The sequence below is a fragment of the Macaca mulatta genome, chromosome 7 (genome assembly GCF_049350105.2).
Source record: "Macaca mulatta isolate MMU2019108-1 chromosome 7, T2T-MMU8v2.0, whole genome shotgun sequence".
Lineage (NCBI taxonomy): Eukaryota > Metazoa > Chordata > Mammalia > Primates > Cercopithecidae > Macaca > Macaca mulatta.
The window spans coordinates 175,934,441-175,952,591 of record NC_133412.1 but is presented as its reverse complement, the minus strand read 5'-3'; the positions used below and the strand labels follow the sequence as shown (position 1 = coordinate 175,952,591).

The window sequence follows — 18,151 nt, the reverse complement described above, 5'->3', positions numbered from 1 at the left end:
ATGTTTAGTAGAGACGGGGTTTCACCATGTTCGCCAGGCTGGTCTCGAACTCCTGACCTCATGATCTGCCTGCCTCCGCCTCCCAAAGTGCTGGGATCACAGGCGTGAGCCCCCGGGCCCAGCCTACAGTTCTTGTCTTGGGGACAGCCTCACTGTCCTCCATCTCCACAAGGCATTGCCCTAGTAGGGGTTCTTTGCAGTGGCTCCACCTCTACAAAAAGTCTCTGCCTGGGCCCCCAGGCTGTAAGTAACATCCTTGAAATCTAGGTGGAGGAAGCCATGGCCCCACAGCTCTTGCAATCTGCACCCGCAGAATGAGCACCACATGGATACCACTCAAGTTTATAGGTTATACTTTCCAGAGCAGTGAGTCGAGCGGCACCCGGGCCAGCTTAGGAGGCCGAGACCACCAGATCACGAGGTCCAGAGATGGAGACCATCCTGCCAACACAGTGAAACCCCATCTCTAGTAAAAATACAAAAACTTAGCCAGGTGTGGTAGCATGTGCCTATAGTCCCAGCTACTCGGGAGCCTGAGACAGAAGAATTCCTTGAACCCAGGAGGCAGAGGTTGCGGTGAGCCGAGATGGTGCCACTGCACTCCAGCCTGGGCGACAGAGTGAGACTCCATCTCAAAAAAAAAACAAAAAAAAAAAATGAAAGTGGCAGCTTGGCCACAGCCTTTATTTGCTCTCCTAAATATGCCTTTCATGCTTTATATGGCCAGGCTGCAAATTTTCCAAATCTCCCCATTCGGCTTCCCTGTTCATTATAATTTCATCTTTAAATCATTTCTCAGCTGGACAGGGTGCCTCACGCCTGTAATCCCAGCACTTTGGGAGGCCGAGGTAGGCAGATCACCTGAGGCTGGGAGTTCAAGACCAGCCTGATCAACATGGAGAAACCCTGTCTCTACTAAAAATACAAAATTAGCCGGGCGTGGTGGTGCATGCCTATAATCTCAGCTACTCAGGAGGCTGAGGCTGGGAATTGGTTGAACCCGGGAGACGGAGGTTGCCGTGAGCCGAGATCGCGCCATTGCACTCCAGCCTGGGCAACAAAAGTAAAACTCCATCTCAAAAAAAAAAAAAAAAAAAAAAAAATCATTTCTCTCCTAATTTTGCTGTCCACAGTTAAAAGAAGCCAAGCAGCTCTTTCAGTGCTTTGCTGCTTAGAAATGTCAGTTCAAGGCTCTTCAATTCTGCCTTCCGGGTGGGCTTGGTGACTCATGCTTGTAATCCCAGCACTTTGGGAGGCTTAGGTGGGAGGATTGTTTGAGCCCAGGAGTTTGAGACCAGCCTGGGCAACATAAGGAGACCCCGTCTCTAAAACAATACAAACATTAGCTGGGCGTGGTGGTGTGTAGCTGTAGTCCCAGCTACTCAGGAGGCTGAGGTGGGAGGATCACCTGAACCAGGGAGGTCGAGGCTTCAGTGAGCCATGATCGCACCACTGCACTCCAGCCTGGGCAATGGAGTGAGACCCTATCTCAAAAAAAAAAAAAAAAAAAAAAAGGAAAAATAATTCTACCTTTCATAAAATCATCAGGCATAGATATAATATGGTCAAGTTTGTTGCCACTTTACCTAATAACAAGGATGACCACCTCCTCTAACATCTAATACCTTGTTTCTCATTTTCATCTGAGACCTGTCAGAAGACTCCACTGTCCACATTCCGGCCAGCATTCTGGTCATTATCACTGAAGCAATCTCTTAAAAGTTTTCCACTCTCCCTGTAGCTGTTCTCTTTCGACCCCTCACCAGAATCCTCCGAATGCTCCCTTTATGGCAATGTGGGCGGTTTCTAGCCTGCTCCTCCCAGTTCTTCCAGGATTGACCCATCGCCCAGTCCCAAAGCCCTTCCCCACATTCAGGTATTTGTGACAGCAGCAGCCCCAGCTCTCCATACCAATTTTCTGTCTGAGTCAATGCTGTGTTGCTGTAACAGAACACCTGAGATGGGTAATTAATAAAGAACAGAAATTTATTTTATTTTATTTTTCATTTTTTTTCCGAGATGGAGTTTCGCTCGTTACCCAGGCTGGGGTGCAGTGGCGCGATCTTGGCTCACTGCAACCTCCGCCTCCCGGTTTCAAGCGATTCTCCTGCCTCGACCTCCAGAGTAACTGGGATTACAGGCACCCGCCACCACGCCCGGCTGATTTTTTTTCATGAGGGCAGAGCCCTCACAGCCTAACCACCTCTCATCAGGCCCCGCGACCCAACACTGTTCCACTGGAAATTCAGTTTCCAACTTGTGCTTTTTTGGGGAAACATTCCAACAATAGCAGGCCTGGGGGGTCAGAACTCAGGGGGCCAAAGTCCCCACCCTCCAGAAGCTCATGGTGTGGCTGCAGAAGCTAACACATCTACGGAGCTCCAGAACACAGCACCAGGGCGGGAGCGACTCTGCAGCGCCAGGAAGTGAGGGAGCCACCAGCGGCAGAAGCTCCAGATTCCTCCCAGCTCAGGGGAGGCCCCGCTGTTCCCAAGCAAAGCTGAGGGCAGAAGAGCTGGAAGGACATTCCAGAAGGGGGAACAGACTGAGAAAAGATCCAGAGAGTGAAAGAGTGTGATCTGATCCTAGAAGAACATCTACCATGGCCACGCTTGAGCTCTGTGAGGAGATGTGGTAGATGATGGAGCTGGGGAAGGTGACGGGGCTTGAACGCCGGGCAAAGGTGCTGGGACTCTATCCTCTAGGACAGGGGGAGCAACCCACGGCCTGTGGGCCAAATCTAGCCCACCACTTGTTTTCTGTACAGCCCATGAGCTAAGAATGGTTTTTCACATTTATAAATGGTTGGGAAAAAAAACAAAAGAAAAATAATATCTTGTGACACAGAAAAATTGTATGAAATTCAAATTTTAGTGTCTATAAATAAAATGTTATTAGAACACAGGCACACCCATTCATTTACATATTACATACGGCGGTTCTTGCACTACAACAGTAGAATCGAGTAATTGGTCCATATGGTCTGAAAAACCTAAAATATTTACTTACTGGCCCTTTCCAAAAAGTTTGCCAACCCCTCCTTGAGGAAGTAGCCACCAGCCAAGACAATGGTTCCCAAAGGGGATTCCAGAGAACACATGTCCCATGAAATGCTCTGGGAGAAAAGGGTACACCAGGACAGGCGCGGTGGCTCACGCCTGTAATCCCAGCACTTTGGGAAACCGAGGTGGGCAGATCATGAGGTCAGGAGATCGAGACCATCCTGGCTAACACGGTGAAACCCCATCTCTACTAAAAATAGAAAAAATTAGCCGGGCATGGTGGCACACGCCTGTAATTCCAGCTACTCGGGAGGCTGAGGCAGGAGAATCACTTGAACCTGGGAAGTGAAGTTTGCAGTGAGCCAAGATTGCACCACTGCACTCCAGCCTAGCAATAGAGCAAGACTCCTCTCAAAAAAAAAAAAAAAAAAAGCTGGTTGTGATGGCTCACTCCTGTAATCCCAGCACTTTGGGAGGCCAAGGCAGGTGGATCACCTGAGGTCAGGAGTTCGAGACCAGCCTGACCAACATGGTGAAAACCCGTCTCTACTAAAAATACAAAAAATGAGTTGGGCATAGTGGCGCGCACCTGTAATCCCAGCTACTCAGGAGGCTGAGGCAGGAGAATCGCTTGAACCCGGAAGGCAGAGGTTGCAGTGAGCTGAGATCATGCCACTGCACTCCAGCCTGGGTGACAGAGCATGGCTCCATCTCAAAAACAAAGAAAAAAAAGAAAAGAGTTCCCCAGTCAGGTATGCCAGGTGGCCCAGGAAAGGCAATGACAAGTCCTGCACAAAAGAACTTTATTTAATAACTCCTGTGAGTCATTAGGGGTGGCCACAAATATTCAGACCCTCTCTTTCCAGGTTCACAGGAGAATTTCACACCCCCTTAAAGTTAGGAATTGCTGAATGACTTGCTTTGCGACTGAAATGTGAATAGAGGTGACCTGTTATCTCTGGCTGAAGGCTTAACCAGTTCGTGGGGAACTTACCACTTCCTCTTTCTCTTCCCCATGCCATAGAAGAGAAACCTCATCAGCGTGTGTCCTGGACTGAGGACCTTTGGGGCAGGAGCCCTCACTGCCACCTGTGGTGGGCATGAAGCTAGAATCCGTGACCAGAGTTTTGTGCTGTTGCACCATTACAAAATGAGCACGGGAGGGTGGACGGGAACTCTCTGTACCTTCCACTCAGCTTTCGCTGTGAACCTAAAACTGCTCTAAAAATAAAGTCCACTAAAAAAAAAAAAAAGAGCAGAGGATCCAAATTGACATTTCTCCAAAGAAGATACACAAATGGCTAATAAACACATCAAAAGATATTCACCATTGTTAGTCATCACAGAAATGCAAATAAAACCACAATGAGATACGACTTCGCACCCACTAGGACGTCTGTTAGCAAAAAGACAATAAGAAATGTTGGAGAGGAGCTACTCAGGAGGCTGAGGCAGGAGAATCGCTTTAACCCAGGAAGCGGAGGTTGCAGTGAGCCGAGATTATGCCATTGCACTCCAGCCTGGGCGACAAGAGTGAAACTCTGTCTCAAAAACAAAACAAAACAAAAATGAAGTGTTGGAGAGGATGTGGAGACACTGGAACCCTCCTACACTGATGGTGGGAATGTAGAATGGGGCAGCCACTTTGGAAAGCGGTGTGTCAGTTCCTCAAAAAGTTAAACATAGAGGTACCATATAACCCAACAAATTCACTTCTAAGTATGCACCCAAGAGAAATGAAAACACAGGCCAGGCTTGGTGGATAACGCCTTTAATCACAGGACTTCGACAGGCCAAGATGGAAGGATCACTTGAGCCCAGGAGGTTGAGGCTGCAGTGAGCCATGATAGTGACACTGTACTCCAGCCTGGGCAAAAGAGCAAGACCTTGTCTCTAAAAAAGGAAAAGAAAACATATGTGGCTGGGCGCAGTGGCTCACGCCTGTAATCCCAGCACTTTGGGAGGCCAAGGCAGGTGGATCACCAGAGGTCAGGAGTTGGAGACCAGTCTGACCAATATGGTGAAACCCCGTCTCTACTAAAAATACAAAAATTAGCCAGGGATGGTGGCGCATGCCTGTAATCCCAGGTACTTGGGAGACTGAGGCAGGAAAATCACTTGAACTTGGGAGGCGGAGCTTGCAGTGAGCCGAGATCGTGCCACTGCACTCCAGCCTGGGTGACAGAGCAAGACTCCGTCTCATAAATAAATAAATAAGCAAACATATGCCCAGCCAGCTGCAGTGGCTCACACCTGTAATCCTACCACTTTGGGAGGCCAAGATGGGAGGTTGTCTTGAGCTCAGGAGTTCAAGACCAGCCTGGGCAACATGGCAAGCCCCATCTCTATGAAAAATACAAATATTACCCGGGCGTGGTTGCTGTGCCTGTAGTCCAGCTACTCAGTTGGCTGAGGTGGGAGGAATACTTGAGCCTGGGAGGCAGGGCTGCAGTGAGCCGTGATCGTGCCACTGCACTACAGCCTGGGTGACAGAGTGAGACCATGTCTCAAAAACAAAAACAAAAAAGGTCTGGGCACAGTGGTTCACTCCTCTCCAGTAATCCTAGCACTTTGGGAGGTTGAGGTGAGATCACGTGAGCCCAGGAGTTCCAGACCAGCGGGAGGCTGAGGTGGGAGGATTGCCTGAACCAAGGAAGCTGAGGCTGTAGTTTGCCATGATCACACCACTGCACTCCAGCCTCAGTGACAGTGAGAACTTGTCTCAAAAAAAAAAAAAACAAAACACTGGCCGGGCTTGGTGGCTCAGGCCTGTAATCCCAGCACTTTGGGTGGCTGAGGCAGGTGGATCACGAGGTCAGGAGATGGAGAGCATCCTGGCTAATACAGTGAAACCCTGTCTCTACTAAAAATACAAAAAACAAGGCCAAGCGCGGTAGCTCACGCCTGTAATCCCAGCACGTTGGGAGGCCAAGGTGGGCGGATTACAAGGTCAAGAGTTCGAGACCAGCCTGGCCAATGTGGTGAAACCCTGTCTCTACTAAAAAATACAAAAATTAGCCAGGCGTGGTGGTGGGTGCCTATAATCCCAGCTACTTGGGAAGCTGAGGCAGGAGAATCACTTGAAACCAGAAGGTGGAGGTTGCAGTGAGCCGAGATCGCGCCACTGCACTGTAGCCTGGGGTAAAACTGAAACTGTCTCAAGAAAAAAAAAAGAAAACATTAGCTGGGCATGGTGGCACGTGCCTGTAGTCCCAGCTACTTGGGAGGCTGAGGAGGTGAGCAGGGGGAATCGCCTGAACCCAGGAGGCGGAGGTTGCAGTGAGCTGAGATCATGCCACTGCACTCCAGCCTGGGCGGCAGAGCGAGACTCTGTCTCAAAAAAAAAAAGAAGGCCGGGCGCGGTGGCTCAAGCCTGTAATCCCAGCACTTTGGGAGGCCAAGATGGGTGGATCACGAGGTCAGGAGATCGAGACCATCCTGGCTAACCCGGTGAAACCCTGTCTCTACTAAAAAATACAAAAAACTAGCCAGGCGCGGTGGCGAGCGCCTGTAGTCCCAGCTACTCGGGAGGCTGAGGCAGGAGAATGGTGTAAACCCGGAAGGCGGAGCTTGCAGTGAGCTGAGATCCGGCCACTGCACTCCAGCCTGGGCGACAGAGCGAGACTCCGCCTCAAAAAAAATAAAAAAGAAAAAAGAAAAAAAAAAGAAAAACTAAAACAAGAAAACACATGCCCACAGTTCACACAAAAATATATACACAAATGTTCATAGCTGCATTCGTAACAGCCAAAAAGTAGAAACAACTTATGATCCATCAGCTGATGAATGATGAAACAAACTGTAGTATATAGATACAATTGGAACATTATTCAGCTACGAAAAGTAATGAAGGGCAACATGGATATATCTTGAAAACATGCTGAAAAATATAATTGCCAAGCTGGCCTCCATTAAAACAAACCCCCGCAAATAAATAAATAAATAAATACTGCTCTGCAAAAGATAATATCAAGATGGCAGAGAAGGAAACATCAGGAAATGGTCTTCCTGCCTAAACAATTACACTGGCAGAATCTGCTTGATGTGACTATTTTGAAACTCTGGAGTCTATCGAAGGCTTGTAACTTCCAGGGGAAGGCTTGGATGGTAAAGTGCAGTTCATTTTGCTCAATTTCAGCTCTTAGCAGTTTGGCAGCTACCCATTTCCCACCCCAGCCCGCAAAGCAGGCAGTAGCTGCAGGTGGTCCTGGAGCAGCCTGCACACAGCTTGCAGGAGCCAGAGAGGGCAAACGTTGCCTGTCCTCCAGATAACAGTGATCTGTGCTATGATAACTGACTGCTGCCTGCGGGGTTAGGATATGTATTTGTGCACAGATCCTGGTTGATAACTCCCAAAGACTTTGTTATAGTCTCTTTTTAAACTTTTTTGGGACAGGGTCTGGCTGTGTCCAACAGGCTGGAGTACAGCTGCAGAATGGGTCACTGCAGTCTCTGCCTCCCAGGCTCAAGCGATTGATCCTCCCACTTCAGCCTCCGTACCTAGCTGAAACGACAGGTACATGCCACCACACCTGGATATTGTTTGTATTTTTTGTAGCTATGTGGGGGTCTCACTTTATTGCCCAGGCTGGTCTTGAACTCCGGAATTCCAGGATTCAAGTGATACACCTGACTCGCTGTCTCAAAGCATTGGGATTACAGGCCATGAGCTACTGAGCTGGCCTTTTATTTATTTATTTTAATTTGAGATGAGATCTCCCGATCTTGCCTAGGTTGGCCTCAAACTGCTGGGCTGAGGGATTCTCCTGCCTCACCCTCCCAAAGTGCTGGGATTACAGGCATGAGACACTGCAAAGTCCTGTCTTTTGATACAATGTCGGGAGTGTTCAGCCTCAAGGGCAGGCCTCTGACCTTCTCCTTCCCTCCTTTCATCTGCCCCAAGGCAGGACTTTAATCCTCCCCACCCTTCTGATAGTGGGGCTTTGGACCCTTCCCAGAGAGGCTCATGCCCTATATCCTGGGGGAAGGAATGCCGAACTCAGGAAGCTTCCATATGCTAACACTTTGGGAGGTGGTGGCGGGGTGCAGATCACTTGAGGTCAGGAGCCTGGCCAACATGCTGAAACCTTGTCTCTACTAAAAATACAAAATAAGGCCAGGCGTGGTGGCTCACACCTGTAATCCCAGCTCTTTCGGAGGCCGAGGTGGAGGTGGGCGGATCACGAGGTCAAGAGATCAAAACCATCCTGGCCAAAATGGTGAAACCCTGTCTCTACTAAAAATACAAAAAGTAGCTGGGCATGGTGGTGCGAACCTGTAGTCCCAGCTACTTGGGAGGCTGAGGCCAGAGAATTGCTTGAAACCGGAAGGTAGAGGTTGCAGTGAGCTGAGATCGCGCCATTGTACTCCAGCCTGGGTGACAGAGCCAGACTCCCTCTCAAAAACAAAACAAAACAAAACAAAAAAAACGGCCGGGCGCGGTGGCTCAAGCCTGTAATCCCAGCACTTTGGGAGGCCGAGGCGGGTGGATCACGAGGTCAGGAGATCGAGACTATCCTGGCTAACATGGTGAAACCCCGTCTCTACTAAAAATACAAAAAACTAGCCGGGCGTGGTGGCGGGCGCCTGTAGTCTCAGCTACTTGGGAGGCTGAGGCGGGAGAATGGCATGAACCCGGGAGGCGGAGCTTGCAGTGAGCCGAGATCACGCCACTGCACTCCAGCCTGGGAGACACAGGGAGACTCCGTCTCAAAAAAAAAAACAAAACAAAAAACAAAAAAACAAAAAAAAACAAAAACGAGAGGGGTGTGGTGGTGCATGCCTGTAATGCCAGCTACCCAGGTGGCTGAGGCAGGAGAATCACTTGACCTTGGGAGGCTGAGGTTGCAGTAAACCGAGATCGCACCACTGCACTCCACTATGGGCAACAGAGCCAGACCCTGTCTCAAAAACAAATGGCCAGGGGTGGTGGCTCACGCCTGTAATCCCAGCACTTTGGGAGGCAGAGGCGGGCGGATCACCAGATCAGGAGCTCAAGACCAGCCTGGCCAACATGGTGAAACCCCATCTTTACTAAAGATACAAGAAAAATTACCTGGGTATGGTGATGTGTGCCTATAGTGCCAGCTACGCAGGAGGCTGAGGCAGGAGAATCGCTTGAACCAGGGAGGTGGAGGTTGCAGTGAGCCGAGATTGCACCATTGCATTCCAGCCTGGGCGACAGAACGAGACTGCGTCTCAAAAAAAAAAAAACAAAACAACTAAGGACAAGATTCACAGCGCTTCAATCCCTGGGTAGGGCATGGAAGCGCCATACCCCTTCCCTGTAGCTGTATTTATAGTTCTATAGCTATAGCTCTCTTTATCTGTATCTTCCTTTGTAATAGGTATGAGGCCTGACTCTGAGACCTCACACACCCAACTTTTTTTTTTTCTTTTTTGAGACAGTCTTGCACTGTCACCCAGGCTGGAGTGCAGTGGCGCGATCTCAGCTCACTACAAGCTCCGCCTCCTGGGTTCACACCATTCTCCTGCCTCAGTCTCCCAAGTAGCTGGGACTACAGGCGCCCGCCACCACCCGTCTATTTCTTTTGCATTTTTTTAGTAGAGACAGGGTTTCACCATTTTAGCCAGGATGGTCTCAATCTCCTGACCTCATGATCCTCCCGCCTCGGCCTCCCAAAGTGCTGGGATTACAGGCATGAGCTACCGCGCTCGGCCTTTTTCTTTTTGAGACAAGTCTCACTCTGCCGCCCAGGCTGGAGTCCAACGGCCCTATCTAGGCTCACTGCAACCTCTGCCTCCCAGGTTCAAGCAATTCTTTGGCCTCAGCTTGCCGAGTAGCTGGGATTACAGGGACAGGCCACCATGCCTGGCTACTTTTGTGTTTTTAGTAGAGATGGGTTTTTACCATGTTGGCCAGGCTGCTCTTGAATTCCTGACCTTAGGTGATCTGCCTGCCTTGGCCTCCCAAAGTACTGGGATTACAGGCGTGAGCCACCAAGCCTGGCCCATTCTTTTTTATTTCTGAGACAGGGTCTGGCTCTATCACCCAGGCTGGAGTGTAGTGGCTCAATCTCGGCTTACTGAAGCCTCCACCTCCCAGACTCAAGTGGTGCTCCAGCCTCAGCCTCCTGGGTAGCTGGGATTAAAGAAGGGCACCACCACGCCACGCCAGTTTCTGTATTTTTTTGTAGAGACTGTTTCTCCAAGTTGCCCAGGCTGTCTTGAACTCCTGAGGTCAAGCAGTCCACCAGCCTAGGCTTCCCAAAGTGTTGTAATTACAGGCATGAGCCACTGCGCCTGGCCACACCCAACATTCTATCCAAAGACTGTAACAAGGGCTATGGGGACTAAGAACCAGGAACCAAGGATGAAACCCAAAATATATATATAACACCACAGGTGTCTTCATCTGTATCCGTTACAATAAACCAGTAAACGTAAGCAAGTGTTTCTTCGTGTTCTGTGAGCTGCCCCAGCAAATTAACAGAACCCAAAGAGGGGGTTGTGGGAGCCCCAACTTGAAGCTTGTAGGTCACAAGTACATGTGACTGGTGTGTGGGGCTGTGACAGGGGAGGTTTGGGGAGTGCACCCTCTCCATGGGATCTGATGCTATCTCCAGTTAGCCTCAGAACTGGACTAGGGGACACCCAGCTGGTTCTGCTGCTTGGTGTATGGGGAAAAACCCCACAAATTTGGCCACAGAAGCTTTCTTCTGTGATGATTGTGGTGCTGGTGTGAGATGAGAGGACAAACAGGGTTTGATTTTCCTAAAACACTGCTTCTGATCCTAGGCGTGCAGAGGAAGAGGTCGGAAGCCACCGAGGTTGTGCTCCTCCCGCACTGGGGTAGGCTCCTCCCCTTCCAACTCAAGCCACCACCAGGACATTTAAAGGGCCAGTGCCCTGCCCCACTATTTCTTTTTTTCCCCTTTTGGGAGCCAGACATTAAAGAGATTAGAACATTCAGCCAGGCATCTCTCTCGCCTATATCACCAGCACTTTGGGAGGCCAGGAGGTGGATCACCTGAGGTCAGGAGTTCAAGTCTTCTGGCCAACATGGTGAAACCCTGTCTCTACTAAAAATACAAAAATTAGCCAGGCGTGGTGGCAGTTACTAGAGGCTGAGGCAGGAGAATTGCTGGAACCTGGGAGGCGGAGGTTACAGTGAACTGAGATTGCGCCACTGCACTCCAACCTGGGCCACAAAGCGAGACCTTGTCTCCAAAAAAAAAAAAAAAAAAAAGAGATTAGCAACTCAAAAAAACCTGCACATACAAGAAAAATTAGAAAGCGACTGCGCATGGCCAGGGAAAGGCACACTCAGAAAGTCCAGAGGGTTCATTAAGATTGTATCTCAGGCTGTTCTTTGGCACAGAAACAGCTTACAAAAACAGTAAACACAAATGCAAACAAACAAAAACAGTAACAAAAACCCCCGTGGAGCCAGGTGCGGTGGCTCACGCCTATAATCCCAGCACTGTGGGGGGCCGAGGTGGGCAGATCAGCAGGATCACCTGAGGTCGGGAGTTCGAGACCAGCCTGGCCGACATGGAGAAACCTGGTCTGTACTAAAAATACAAAATTAGCTGGGCGTGGTGGCACATGCCTATAATCCCAGCTACCAGGGAGGCTGAGGCAAGAGAATCGCTTGAACCTGGAAGGTGGAGGCTGCGGTGAGCCGAGATCATGCCATTGCACTCTAGCCTGGGCAACAAGAGTGAAACTCTGTATCTCAAAAAAAAAAAAAAATTAGCTGGGCGTGGTGGCACGTACGTGCCTGTAATCCCAGCTACTTAGGAGGCTGGGGCAGGAGAATTGCTTGAACCCGGGAGGTGGAGCTTGCAGTGAGCCAAGATCGTGCCACTGCACTCCAGTCTGGGCGACAGGGTGAGACTCCATCTCAAAAAAAAAAAAGAGAAGAATCTGATGTCTAGAGTTAGCACGTTATTAAATTAAAATGTCCAGTTTTCAACAAAAAACCATGAGGCATACAAAATAACAGTCAAGTATGAGACATCTGAAGGAAAAGAATACATACAAAGAACTGATGGCAAATCTACTAGACAAAAACTTGTATTTAATTTTCTTTTTCTGAGATGGAGTCTGTCACCCAGACTGGAGTACAATGGATCAAGATCTCGGCTCACTGCAACCTCTGCCCCCCAGGTTCAAGCGATTCGCCTGCCTTAGCCTCTGAGTAACTGGGTTTATAGGTGCCTGCCACCATGCCTGGCTAATTTTTGTGTTTTTAGTGGAGGAGGGGTTTTACCATGTTGGTCGGGCTAGTCTCAAACTCCTGACCTCAAGTGATCCACCGGCCTCAGACTCCCAAAGTGCTGGGACTATAGGCGTGAGCCACTGTGCCTGGCCTGTTTAACTCTTAATTTTTTTTTTTTTTTTTCAGATGGAGTCCCGCTCTGTCAGCCAGGCTGCAGTGCAGTGGCACAATCTTGGCTCACTGCAACCTCTGCCTCCCAGTTTCAAGCGATTCTCCTGCCTCGCCTTCTCAGGTAGCTAGGACTACTGGTGCGTGCCACCACGCCCAGCTAATTTTTGTATTTTTAGTAGAAATGTAGTTTCACTATGTTGGCCAGGCTGGTCTCGAACTCCTGACTTCAAGTGATCTGCCCGCCTCCGCCTCCCAACCAGCCGGGCCAACGTGGTGAAACCCTGTCTCTACTAAAAATACAAAACTTAGCTGGGCCTCGTGGCCAGCCCCTGTAATCCCAGCTACCTAGGAGGCTGAGACAGGAGAATCGCTTGAACCTGGGAGACGGAGGTTGCAGTGAGCCAAGATTGCATGACTGCACTCCAGCCTGGGCAACAGAATAAGACTCAGTCTCAAAAATAAATAAATAGGGCCGGGTGCAGTGGCTTACACCTGTAATCCCAGCACTCCGGGAGGCCGAGGCAGGCGGATCACGAGGTCAGGAGTTAAGAGACCATCTTGGCCAACATAAGAAAAAAACAACATAAGAAAAAAATAAGAAAAAAGAAAAAAACAACATAAGAAAAAAACATAACAGGCCAGGTACAATGTCTCATAAGAAAAAAACAACAGGCCAGGTACAATGGCTCATGCCTGTAATCCCAGCACTTTGGGAGGCTGAGGCAGGTGGATCACGAGGTCAGGAGATCGAGACCATCCTGGCTAACACAGTGAAACCCCGTCTCTACTAAAAATGCAAAAACTTAGCCGGGCGTGGTGGCAGGCGCCTGTAGTCCCAGCTACTTGGGAGGCTGAGGCAGGAGAATGGCATGAATCCAGGAGGTGGAGCTTGCAGTGAGCCAAGATCACGCCACTGCACTCCAGCTTGGGCGACTGAGCGAGACTCCGTCTCAAGAAAAAAAAAAGTAAAAATTAGCTGGGTGTGGTGGCAGGCACCTATAATCCCAGCTACTCAAGAGGCTGCCGCAGGAGAATCGCTTGAATCCGGGAGGCAGAGGTTACAGTGAGCTGAGATCTTGATACTGTACTCCAGCTTGGGCAACAGGATGAGACTCCATCTCAAAAAAAAAAAAAAAAAAAAAATTAGCCAGGCATGGTGGCACAGGCCTGTAGTCCCAGCTACTTGGGGGTCCTAGGTGGACAATCATTTGAGCCTGGGAGGTCAAGGCTACAGTGAGCTGTGGTCACACCTCTGCACTCCAGCCTGGGCAACAGAGCGGGAGACTGTGTCTCCAAAACAACACACAAAAAAATTTTTTAAGTCACAAGAGACATAGGACATTATATAGTAATAAAAGGTTAACACAGCAAGAAAATATAACAATTCTATACATTTATGAACTGTGATGACTATTTTTAGGTGTCAATTTGACTGGATTAAGGGATTTCTAAATAGCTGATAAAGTATCATTTCTGGGTCTGTGATAATATTTCCCTAGAAACTAGAGGAGGTTGGTAGTGAGTCAGTGAACTGAGTGGGGAAGATCTACCTTCGATACGGGGTCGGGAGAGGGCACCATCCAATTGTCTGAAGGCCAGATAGGACCAGAGATGGATGACGGGTGTATTAGTCCGTTCTCACTGCTATAAAGAAATAACCGAAACTGGGTAATTTATAAACAAAAGAAGTGTAATTGATTCACAGTACCGCCTGGCTGGGAAGCCACAAGAAACTTACAGTCATAGTGGACGACAAAGGGGAAGGAAGCTTGGACCTTCTCACATGGCGGCAAGAGAGACAGGAATGGGGAGGAAAGGGGGAAGAGCCCCTTATGAAACCATCACCTCTCATTAGAACTCTTTTTTTTGAGAGGGAAGCTTGCTCTTTTGCCCAGCCTGGAGTGAAGTGACGCAATCTCGGCTCACTGCAACCTCTGCCCCGCCCCCCCCATTCAAGCTATTCTCCTGCCTCAGCCTACCAAGTAGCTGGGATTACAGGCACCTGCCACCCAACTTGGCTAATTTTCCTATTTTTAGTAGAGACGGGGTTTCGCCATGTTGGCCAGACTGATCTCAAACTCCTGACCTGAGGTGATCCACCCACCTCAGCCTCCCAAAGTGCTGGGATTACAGGTGTGAGCCACTGCGCCGAATCACCTGGGGCTAAGAGTTTGAGCCCAGCCAACATGGCAAACCCTATCTCTAACAAAAATACAAAAATTAGGCTCACGCCTCAAATCCCAGCGCTTTGGGAGGCTGAGGTGGGCAGATCACGAGGTCAGGAGTTGGAGACCAGCCTGGCCAACATGGTGAAATGCCGTCTCTACTACAAATATAAAACATTAGCTGGGTGTGGTGGTGAGCACCAGTAATCCCAGCTACTAGGGAGGCTGAGGCAGGAGAATCACTTGAACCTGGGAGGCAGAAGTGAGCTGAGATCGCACTGCTCCACTCCAGCCTGGGCAACAGAGCGAGACTCCATGTCAAAAAAAAACAAAAACAAAAACTAGCCAGGCATGGTGGTGCGCACCTGTAGTCCCAGTTACTTGGGAGGTTGAGGCAAGAGAATTGCTTGAGCCTGGAAGGCAGAAGTTGCAGTGAGCTGAGATCACACCACTGCATTCCAGCCTGGGCGAAAGAGCAAGACTCTGTTGAAAGAGAGAGAGAGACAGAGAGAGAGAGAGAGAGAGAGAAAATGAAAATAAATCATTATCAGAAGGAAAACTGGAAAACTCACAAAACCATGGAAATTAAACAACATACATCAAAGAAATAACAAGGGACATTAGAAAATGTTTAGAGACAAATGAAAATAAAAACACATCCAGACATGGTGGCTTATGCCTGTAATCCCAACATTTTGAGAGGCTGAGAGGGGAGGATTACTTGAGGCCAGGAGTTTGAGACTAGCCTGGACAATGAGGCAAGACCCTATCTCTATAATAAAGTAAAATAATAAACAACAAAACAGGCAGGGTGCAGTGGCTCACGCCTGTAATCCCAGCAGTTTAGGAGGCCAAGGCAAACAGATTACAAGGTCAGGAGATACAGACCATCCTGGTCAACATGGTGAAACTCTCTCTACTAAAAATACAAAATTAGCCATGTGTGGTGGCACACGCCTGTAGTCCCAGCTATTCGGGAGGCTGAGGGGAAAATTGCTTGAACCTGGGAGGCAGAGACTGCAGTGAGCCAAGATGACACCAGTGCACTCCAGCCTGGGCGAGACACAGCGAGACTCCATCTCCAAAAAAGAAAAAAAAAAGAAAACAAATAACTTGATTGAGAAATGGACCAAAAACCTTAACAGATTCCTCATGAAAAGATATACAGGTGGCCATACAAGCAAATGAAAAGACGTTCCGCATTGTATGTCATCAGGGAAATGCAAATTAAAACAACTGTAACATCACACAACTATTAGTGAGGCCAAAATTCAGAACACTGACACCACCAAATGCTGACAAGGATGTAGAGCAACAGGAAATCTCATTCCCTGCTGGTGGGAATGCAAAAACAGTCCAGCCACTCTGGAAGACAGTTCAGCAGTTCCTTACAGAACTAAACATACTCTTGCCCGGCATGGTGGCTCACACCTGTAATCCCAATACTCTGGGAGGCCAAGGCGGGCAGATCATAGGGTCAGGAGTTTGAGACCAACCTGACCAACATGACGAAACCGAGTCTCTACGATAAATACAAAAATTAGCCAGGTCTAGTGGCCGGCACCTGTAATCCCAGCTACTCAGGAGAATGAGGCAGGAGAATTGCTTGCACCTGGGAAGCGGAGATTGCAGTGAGCCAAGATCACGCCACTGCATTCCAGCCTGGGTGACAAGGTAAGACTCCGTCTCAAGAAAAAAAACAAAAAACCTAAAACTAAACATACTCTTACCATGTAGTCTAGTAACGGTGCTCCTTGGTATTCACCCAAAGGAGTGAAATATTTATGCTCACACAAAAGCCTGCATGCGGACATTTTTATCACGCCTATTCATAACTGCCAAAACCTGGAAGCAAACAAAATGCCCTTTAGTAGTCAAATGGATGAATAACTCTAGGCCAGGTGTAGTGGCTCATGCCTGTAATCTCAGCACTTTGGGAGGCCGAGGCAGGCGGATCACTTGAGGTCAGGAGGTCCAGACCATCCTGACCAATATGATGAAACCCCCATCTCTACTAAAAATACAAAAATTAGCTGGCATCGTAGCACACACCTGCAGTCCTAGCTACTTGGGAGGCTGAGGCAGGAGAATCACTTGAACCCAGCAGGCGGAGGTTCCAGTTAGCTGAGATCATGCCACCGCACTCCAGTCTGGGCAACAGAGCAACACTGTCTCAAAAAAAAACAAAACAAAACTCTGATACATGCAGACACTGGAATATTATTCACTGGAAAAAAGAAATGAATTCGCCAGGCCTGATGGCTCACACCTGGAATCCCAGCACTCTAGGAGGCCAAAGCAAGCGGATTTCTTGAGGTCAGGAGTTTGAGATCAGCACGGTCAATATGGTGAAACCCCGTCTCTACTAAAAATTCAAGAAAATTAGCCAGGCGTATTGGCGTGCCCCTGTAATCCCATCTACTCGGGAGGCTGACGCGGGAGAATCACTTGAACCCAGGAGGCAGAGATTGCAGTGAGCCAAGATAGCACCACAGCACTCCAGCCTGGCGACAGAGCAAGGCTCCATCACACACACACACACACACACACACACACACACACACAAAATATTATCCAGCCATGAAAAGACAGGAAAGGGCCTCAAATGCATATTACTAAGTGTAAGAAGCCAATCTGAAAAGGCTACATACTGCATAATTCCAGCTGCATGACATTCTGGAAAAAGTATGAAGACACTGAAAAAATTAGTGATTACCAGGGGTTAAGAGGAATACGGATGAATAGGCAAAGCACAAGACTTAGGGCAACGAAAATACTGTGGCCGGGTGCAGTGGCTCATACCTATAATTCCAACACTTTGAGAAGCAGAGGCAGATGGATCACCCGAGATCAGGAGTTCCAGACCAGCCTGGTCAACATGGTGAAACTCTGTCTCTCCTAAAAAAAAAAAAAAAAATTAGTCAGGTGTGGTGGTGCACACCTGTAGTTCCAAGCACTCAGGAGACTGAGGCAGTAGGATCACTTGAACCTGGTGTGCCGGGAATTTGTGGAAATTTGCTATGGCTGACTTAAAGAATAACGCCATGGACCCTCACAGTTAGTTTCAGTTCTTAAAGATGGTATGTCCGGAGTTTGTTCTTTCTTTCCGGCGAGTTCACGTGGTCCCGCTGGTTTCAGGAGCGAAACTGCAAACCTTTGCGGTACTACAACTCAAAGTCAGCTTAGACCCAGACTCAGCAGCAATTATACGTGTTGCAGACAAAGAAAAAACGAAACCGCCACAACCTGTAATATATCACCAACCAGTTCCCGCTGGCTGGCTGGCTGACTCCGGCAGCCTGCTTTTTATTCCCTTATCGGACCCCACCCATGTCCTACTGATTGGTCCATTTTACAGAAAGCTGATTGGTCTACTTTGCAGAGAACTGATTGGTCCGTTTTGACAGCATGCTGATTGGTGCGTTTACAATCCTTGAGCTAGACACAGAGTGCTAGACAGAAAAGTTCTCCAACCCCACTAGGTTAGCTAGATACAGAGTACCAATTGGTGTATTTACAAACCTTGAGCTAGACACAGAGTACTGATTGGTGTATTTACAAACCCTGAGCTACATACAGAGTGCTGATTGGTGCGTTTACGATCCCTTAGCTGGACATAAAAGTTTCCC

General features: G+C 48.8%; 1 long non-coding RNA gene across 1 annotated transcript; it reads right to left on the bottom strand.

Annotated features, from left to right (window-relative positions):
• Window positions 1–2,855: 2,855 nt before the first annotated feature.
• On the bottom strand, window positions 2,856–17,695 carry LOC144330407 (uncharacterized). Its single transcript, XR_013396567.1, has 3 exons — window positions 17,579–17,695; window positions 9,058–9,193; window positions 2,856–4,543 (listed from the first exon to the last, which is right to left on the bottom strand). It is a non-coding gene; the product is annotated as an uncharacterized LOC144330407 (long non-coding RNA).
• Window positions 17,696–18,151: the final 456 nt, after the last annotated feature.